Source organism: Castanea sativa, chromosome 12, assembly GCF_040712315.1.
Source record: "Castanea sativa cultivar Marrone di Chiusa Pesio chromosome 12, ASM4071231v1".
In the NCBI taxonomy this organism is placed as follows: Eukaryota; Viridiplantae; Streptophyta; class Magnoliopsida; order Fagales; family Fagaceae; genus Castanea; species Castanea sativa.
In genome coordinates this window covers 25,816,042-25,822,953 of record NC_134024.1, presented here as the reverse complement: position 1 = coordinate 25,822,953, position 6,912 = coordinate 25,816,042, and positions in this window count along the sequence as shown.

Here is a 6,912-nt window from a genome sequence, read left to right as displayed (position 1 = left end):
GTAACTCCTTAAAGGCAAATAACACTAATGACTAAACAATAAAAGTAATTTACTAAAGTTTGTGTGAATTAATTGGCTTTTATATAGGATAGAAAGAGCTGGTTATGTTAAAAAATTTATTAATTATATAATATATTTTAAATATAAATATATGGGTGGGTCGGGTTGGATTGATTTGGTGGGTTTAAAATTTTATGACTCAAACTCAACCCAACCCGATCTACTATCAAAAACTTTTTTGTAACCCAACTCAACCCACCAAGGTCTAAAAACCGACCCAACCCAGCAGGTTGGGTCGTATCGGGTCGGTTTTGATAAGTTGGTGGATTGGCTATACACCCTTACTCGTAGGCAAACTTTGAAGAATCTTGTGCTAAAGTGCTACTGCAAACTTACCTTAGTTTTGTTAACCTATAATTGATGGGATCTAATTAGTCTCTCAAAATAAGAAAATATAATACTAACCATAAAGTAATATAACATTTACTAATCTACCTCATTTAATTAATTATATTTCCTATCAAAATAAATTAATTATATTTTTTTATAATTTTCTTCCAACTTATTTTTTCTGGTATTAATTTTATAATTAATGCATCTAAATTATGCAAACGTTTTCCCATTGTGCAAAAATCAGTTAAGATATAACATCACATTGTCAATGTACGAGCTGCAATCAGACTCATCCTTTTTTGGTCAAAAAAATTCTCTACGTCGATTACGAGGCACATCAAACCCACAAGAAAGCTTCATTTCTAAAAAAGATTTTACTAACTTATATATTAGTAAAATAAAAAGATTTCTCACTTTGGCCATATATTAGTAAATTATTTTAGAAAATGTTTTATAAAAAAAAATGAAAGAGTAACTAACTTTATTTATAATTTTTTCAATTTCTCACAAAAAATTCTTAAAATAGACGATAAATGTACACATGTGTGACCTAAAAACATATATTAATCCAACCAAAATCACCCGCTCTTTCACCTTTAACTTACAAAATGACTACCATATACCCTTGGTGCAATAACCACCCTACACCTTACAAGCACTTATACTTGTAGGGAGTAAGAGCTAGAATTCAAGTTTTCATAAAGAAATTTCATATGCATATACTCTTAGATTAGATTATATTATAGTAGAATTTTTATCTTGTATTAAAAAAAAAATCTCACAAAAGTGAAATTTCAGTAAATATTTAAATTAAATTGAATTGCATTTGTACTTATTTTCAAAAGAGTTTATAAAAATAAAAAACAAACTTATTTTCACAAGAGAGGAAAGTGTAATATCCCTTGAGAGTACACATTATATTATCTAAATTTTTTTATATATTTAGAAACATTATATTATCTAAATTGGTTACAGGCATGCAATAGAGGCCACAAGAACAATTAAAACTAATTTATTGTCACTTACCAAGAAAACAACATTTGCACGTCAAGAGAATATGGGAAAGTGACCGACAAGTTATTCGAGTTTCAGGGCTTAATGGATCATAGACACCTAGGTGCATAAGCTATGCAATTATTGTGTAACTGAAATTTCACAAGATTTATATAAACTTTCTTTCATAACATCAATCATGCACTTCTCATGGCTCAAAGAGAATGAATCCAGACCAAAAACTGGACACTATACATCAGAATTTTAGATAAGAAAGTAATTTTTGGTTTTTCTACCCTTTATGGAAGAAGATACAGACACAAAGATATGACAGAAGATGGTATGGCTAAAGCTAAAAAGAAACAAAATATAATGACATTTGAGAGCCAAAAGATACATATTGATGTGGCACCCACCAAATATCTAATATAATCTGACTCCCCCACCACTCATGCATTTTGATACTACAATTTGACATGGGATAAGGTTGCCTTGTTTACTTTGTCCAAAGAGTAATTTGATGGGAATTTATTTTCTTTGGAATTGGCTATGACAGGACGTGACTGTGAACAATTATCGAAGCGTAAAGTCACTAAATATTACGCTTTTATGCATAATGCATGTGTTATGTCACCATGCATAGGTATTCATTTGGGAAAAAAAAATATTAGATACTCCTAAATTATAGTAAAATAATGCTCTCAAAACAAAAATTATAGTAAAATGATACTCATTTTTCCTGTAATATCTAAAAATGCCTAAGAATTATTCGACATGGTAAGAAAAAGAAAAAAAAATTAAACAATGAAATTATTCGACAGCTCCACATTTGTCAAGCTCTTTCTGGTTGCAGAAAACCAAGTTGCATCCTCAAGTAGATCCACCATATAGGAAACAAATTTATATGATCCGGATAGGAAATTTAAGAGTAGCTTGGTGGTGTCACCTAAATGGGTTTCCATATATACGAGCTATATATAGGACAACTATGAATCATTTGCGCAAGATGTCGCATATTCATCATGAAGTTCATCTTTTATTATTTTACTTTTGAAGTGGAAAACCTTTTTCCCGCTAGTGTCCATTATTTTAGATCGGAACTTGACTTGTGGAACTTGCTAGAGGTTTTGTGGAAGAATGCGTAGATTATATAGCGCATAGCTTATGCTTTTTTTAAATATTGTAATTGCTATTTTATACATGTCATGTATTTTTTTTGAGGGGGTACATGTCATGTAATTAATTAATAGTTATTAACTTCAACAAGATTTCTTAAAAGAATGTTTTATATATTGTTTTAATATGTATAGGATTAAACTCGTGAAAGCCTTATTATTTATTTCCCTATTTTGCTGAGCTGTCGGCTTGATGATGTTAAATAGACAATTTATCAATTATATGGCTTGCAAACTCTCTTAAAAGTTATATATGGCTCATAAAGAATCTTTTTAAAAAAAAGCTGTATCAAAACCCTTGGGCCGGAGTTTATGAATTTAGAGAAGGTCACCTCTTATCATTGGAATTTGGATATTAAAAAAAAATGAACTTTTGCTTTTGTTTGTAATTTTAAATTGTATATTATAATTTAGATATTAGAAATGAACATAATTATGTTTGGACATTAGAATTTAGATTCTAATTATGTTTTTGTTTTTAATTTTTAATTTTATATATATATATATATATATATATATAAGAAATGAATTTTTTTTAGAAGATATAAGAAATGAACCTAAGAATTTCTCTAGCTAATAGTAGATTATATAATTCTTTGTACACATAATCATAATAAATATCTAATGTTAATTTTTTTTTATACAAGATAGAATTCTACTCTAGCCTAATCTAAGTGTAAATATGCGTGAAACTCCCTCCTGGAGACTTGAATCTCGTTCTTTGCCCCCCACGCCCTACAAGTTTTTATATTTGTAAAGTGATCACCGCACCTAAGGTATGCGATGGTATCTAATGTTAAAATATATAATTTCATATACAAATTAAATCATAATAAATATTTATTAATAACAATCATAATTATTAAATTTTATATTTAAATAATAAAAGAACCATAAAAATCATATTATATTAAGCTTTCCGTGCATTGAATTCAAAATTTCAAATAGGTTACCGACTAGTTAAGTGTAAAAGGCAAATCCAAATTAGTTACCACTTTTTCTTTTTCTTTTTCTCTTGGTACAAAACTCACTACTATTTGAGAATACCATTTAAACCAAAACGGTAAAATATTAAAGAAAAAAATGAATACGAATTCTAGAGCTTTCCTCCTAATAAATGTTGAAAGTTGGAGATAATACTCCCTACCCTAGCACAGCCTTTGACGTCATTGTGCTGTGACAGAGAATTGTGATAAATTTGATGACATTAATTAGTTCCTTTGCATAAACGGAAGGGCCAGTTTTCCCATTCAAGCTCGAGACATAATAGGCAATTTTTCCAGAGACAATTCACAATTGACAGGCATAGAGATTTTTTTTAAGTGAGGAATGCTTCAATTTTTATTCCTTTCGATAAATAGCAAATATGAATCATATATATGGTGTGATTTATTGATATTATTCTATGATGGTCCACCAATCCAATGTCCTAATACATATCCAAACAACTTGTCCATTCTTCTTATTTAGGCATATGTTTTGTCCGCCTTTGTATCCGCTGAATTGAGACGCAAGAAGAAAATTAATAGGGAATTAAACGTGTCTAATACGTTAAAAACAATTTGTGGGTTACTTAGTTGTCTTCCTAATTATAATTGGTCCCTCCAGCTCAAATGCTTGACCTTGATGTCTATAAAACCTAGTGGGGAAAATAAATAATAATAATAATAATAATATAAAACGTAATGTCTAGCTTTTTTATTTTTATTTTTTTATAAACACACACATATATATAACGTAATGTCTAGCTTAAGCATGCACAATTAGCTAGCTAGCTAGAAGATAATATAACATTAAGCTTAATTAACTGTGTAGACATGGCTCTTGAACGGTAAAGATATATTAGGACGGTAAATTAACTAAGTTATTTTTGAATAATAATTTTGTTTATATTTGTTTATTTAGAAAACATGTCACTTGTTACCACCAGCTCCTGTGCTTTATTTGTCTTCGAATCCAGTTCTACTTACTAAGTCAAACTCATTGTTTATCACACTCTGGAAATGTATTGTTATTGTTAGAAGTATGTGATTAAATAATTAAATATATCATATTTCAATAGTTTAAATTTTTTGTACAATCAGTAATTTAACATGATATTAAAGTAAAAAGTGAGCTTTTTAAGTTAGTTTCGCTAAACTTGTGAAGGGGCTAATGCAAACGCTCTTATACATCATGAGCAGATAATTATAATTCAATTGTAGGTTTTAGTTACTTCAACTAAAAAGTTTTTATCATCAAATAAAAGATTTGAGTTCAAATCTGGACTACGCAAATTTAAAAAAAAAAAAAAATCATTAGTGGTGACTTGATAGAATATAATAATAATTAGCCCCTCAAAAGAATAATACTTAGGAAGTGTAACATAATAATAATAATAATAATAATATAATAATTATTATTATTATTATTATTATTATTATAGGGATGAAAGGCTCAGATAAGGACATTGGGCCATGGGACACACTCGAGGGTGTCAAAGAGCCCGAGGACAAACAAGTGTTAGTAAAGGCAAGTAGGTAATGTTGTCCGAGGAGTCACCCTTCCTCGGCCAACAGAGTGGAAGCCTAAAGCTCGACCATCGAGTAAGTACTGGGCAGTGGACAACCATGTTTGGGAGGATAAACTTCAGAGAGAAGTGAGTCAATAAAGAAATGAGAAATATCTAGGGAGAAAGCTGTTACCATCACATTAAATACTCTGCACTTAACCAACTGACCGCATTAATGTAGAGGTGATACCTGGACAGTGACTTCTACCCTTACAACTACCTACAAAGATTTCAAGAATGTGCTAATAGGACAAGTATCAAAGAGATGAGCAATTTGATCAACAAATAGAAGACTAAGAGTAGTATAAAAAGGGGAAATGATTCCATTACAGAGGGGATCATGAGAAAAAGAGAAGAAACTATTTGTAACTAAGGACACTTGAATATTTGTAGAACCTTGAGTATTTGTAAAAAGATGAGTAGGTTTCTCTTCAACTTGTTCTTCTCAGTCATCCCAATACTAAATCAACTCACTGTCATTCACATTTAACTCGTTAAGCGTTTAGTATTAAACCCACTCTTTAGCAATTTTATTGTTGTGAGCTTGTTGGGCCATTGTCCAAATCTTTTGGGCTATGGAACAATTTGCATCCCCACAATTATTAATTAATAATAATAACAATTATTATTATTATTATTATTATTATTATTATTATTATTATTTCAAGTTGTAAAAACTATCCCAAAAAAAAAGGTAAAATTGTTGGAGAGATAAATACCTTGGGAGCTTTCTTGAGTAATTAATATAACATATAGAGACACACTTTAACCCAAAAGGCTTAAGCCCAATATATATGTGCTTGATTATATTAAATTAATCATTCATTCATCTAATCTTTATTTAACGTGGGACTTCACTCACACGTGTACCCCTAATAATCTTTCTTTCACATGTGAGTCTCTACCTCTTTGTGGACTTCAAAATCTCTCTGTGGGCCATGCATAAGTTCTATTCGCTCCCCTTACCTAGTGGACATTTTCCTTCGCTAGTGCACCATATATAGACCTTCAAGTATCAAACCCCACACATCTTTTATCCTCAATAAGAACCTCGCACCTCATCGGACCATCACTCCAACTACAAAAGACTGCGAAAGGGACTACACTGTTCTATTTGCAAAAAAAAAAAAAAAAATCTTGATGAGCTTACCACCTTTGCCCCCACACGCATACAAATTACCCCCCGGACAAAAAAAAAAAAGTTTAAAGATGTTTGGCATAAAATAAAATTAAAGGTAAACTTTTAGCACTGCTACATGGTACAATGATCAATGAAGCAGGTGGTCGTGTTAATGACACGGCCCAAAGGATAAAAAGCAAGTGGCACCACAGCCACACAAAAAAGTAGAGCATCCTTGAATTTTCATTTTTGTTGATTGCTTTTTAAGATGCGGCTTCGGTTTTAAACAAAACAAATGGAACCTTCTAGTTCCACTATATACTGCCATTTCTTTCGCTTCTTTGCCTCTATTATTGGGTTATTCAACTTATTCTCTTCCATCATCATACATCTTCCATTTTAGTTTATTTTATTATATTATGTTAATCTAATATTTAAAAAGCGTTTGCGTCTTGTTTTTAGTAACCTTCTACAAATTTCGATTCCTTTTCTTTCTCTTTATTTATTTACTTACTTACTTTTAGGTTTTTGCTTGCTTCTAGTTTGGTATTAGAAACTTTCTTTTCACAAACAGTAGGCACGTAGTTATTTTTACCACAAAATTACTTATATGTATTATGTGTTATATGAATAAAATTATTCACATGTATTAAATAAGATGATTTAATTTATGTGAATAA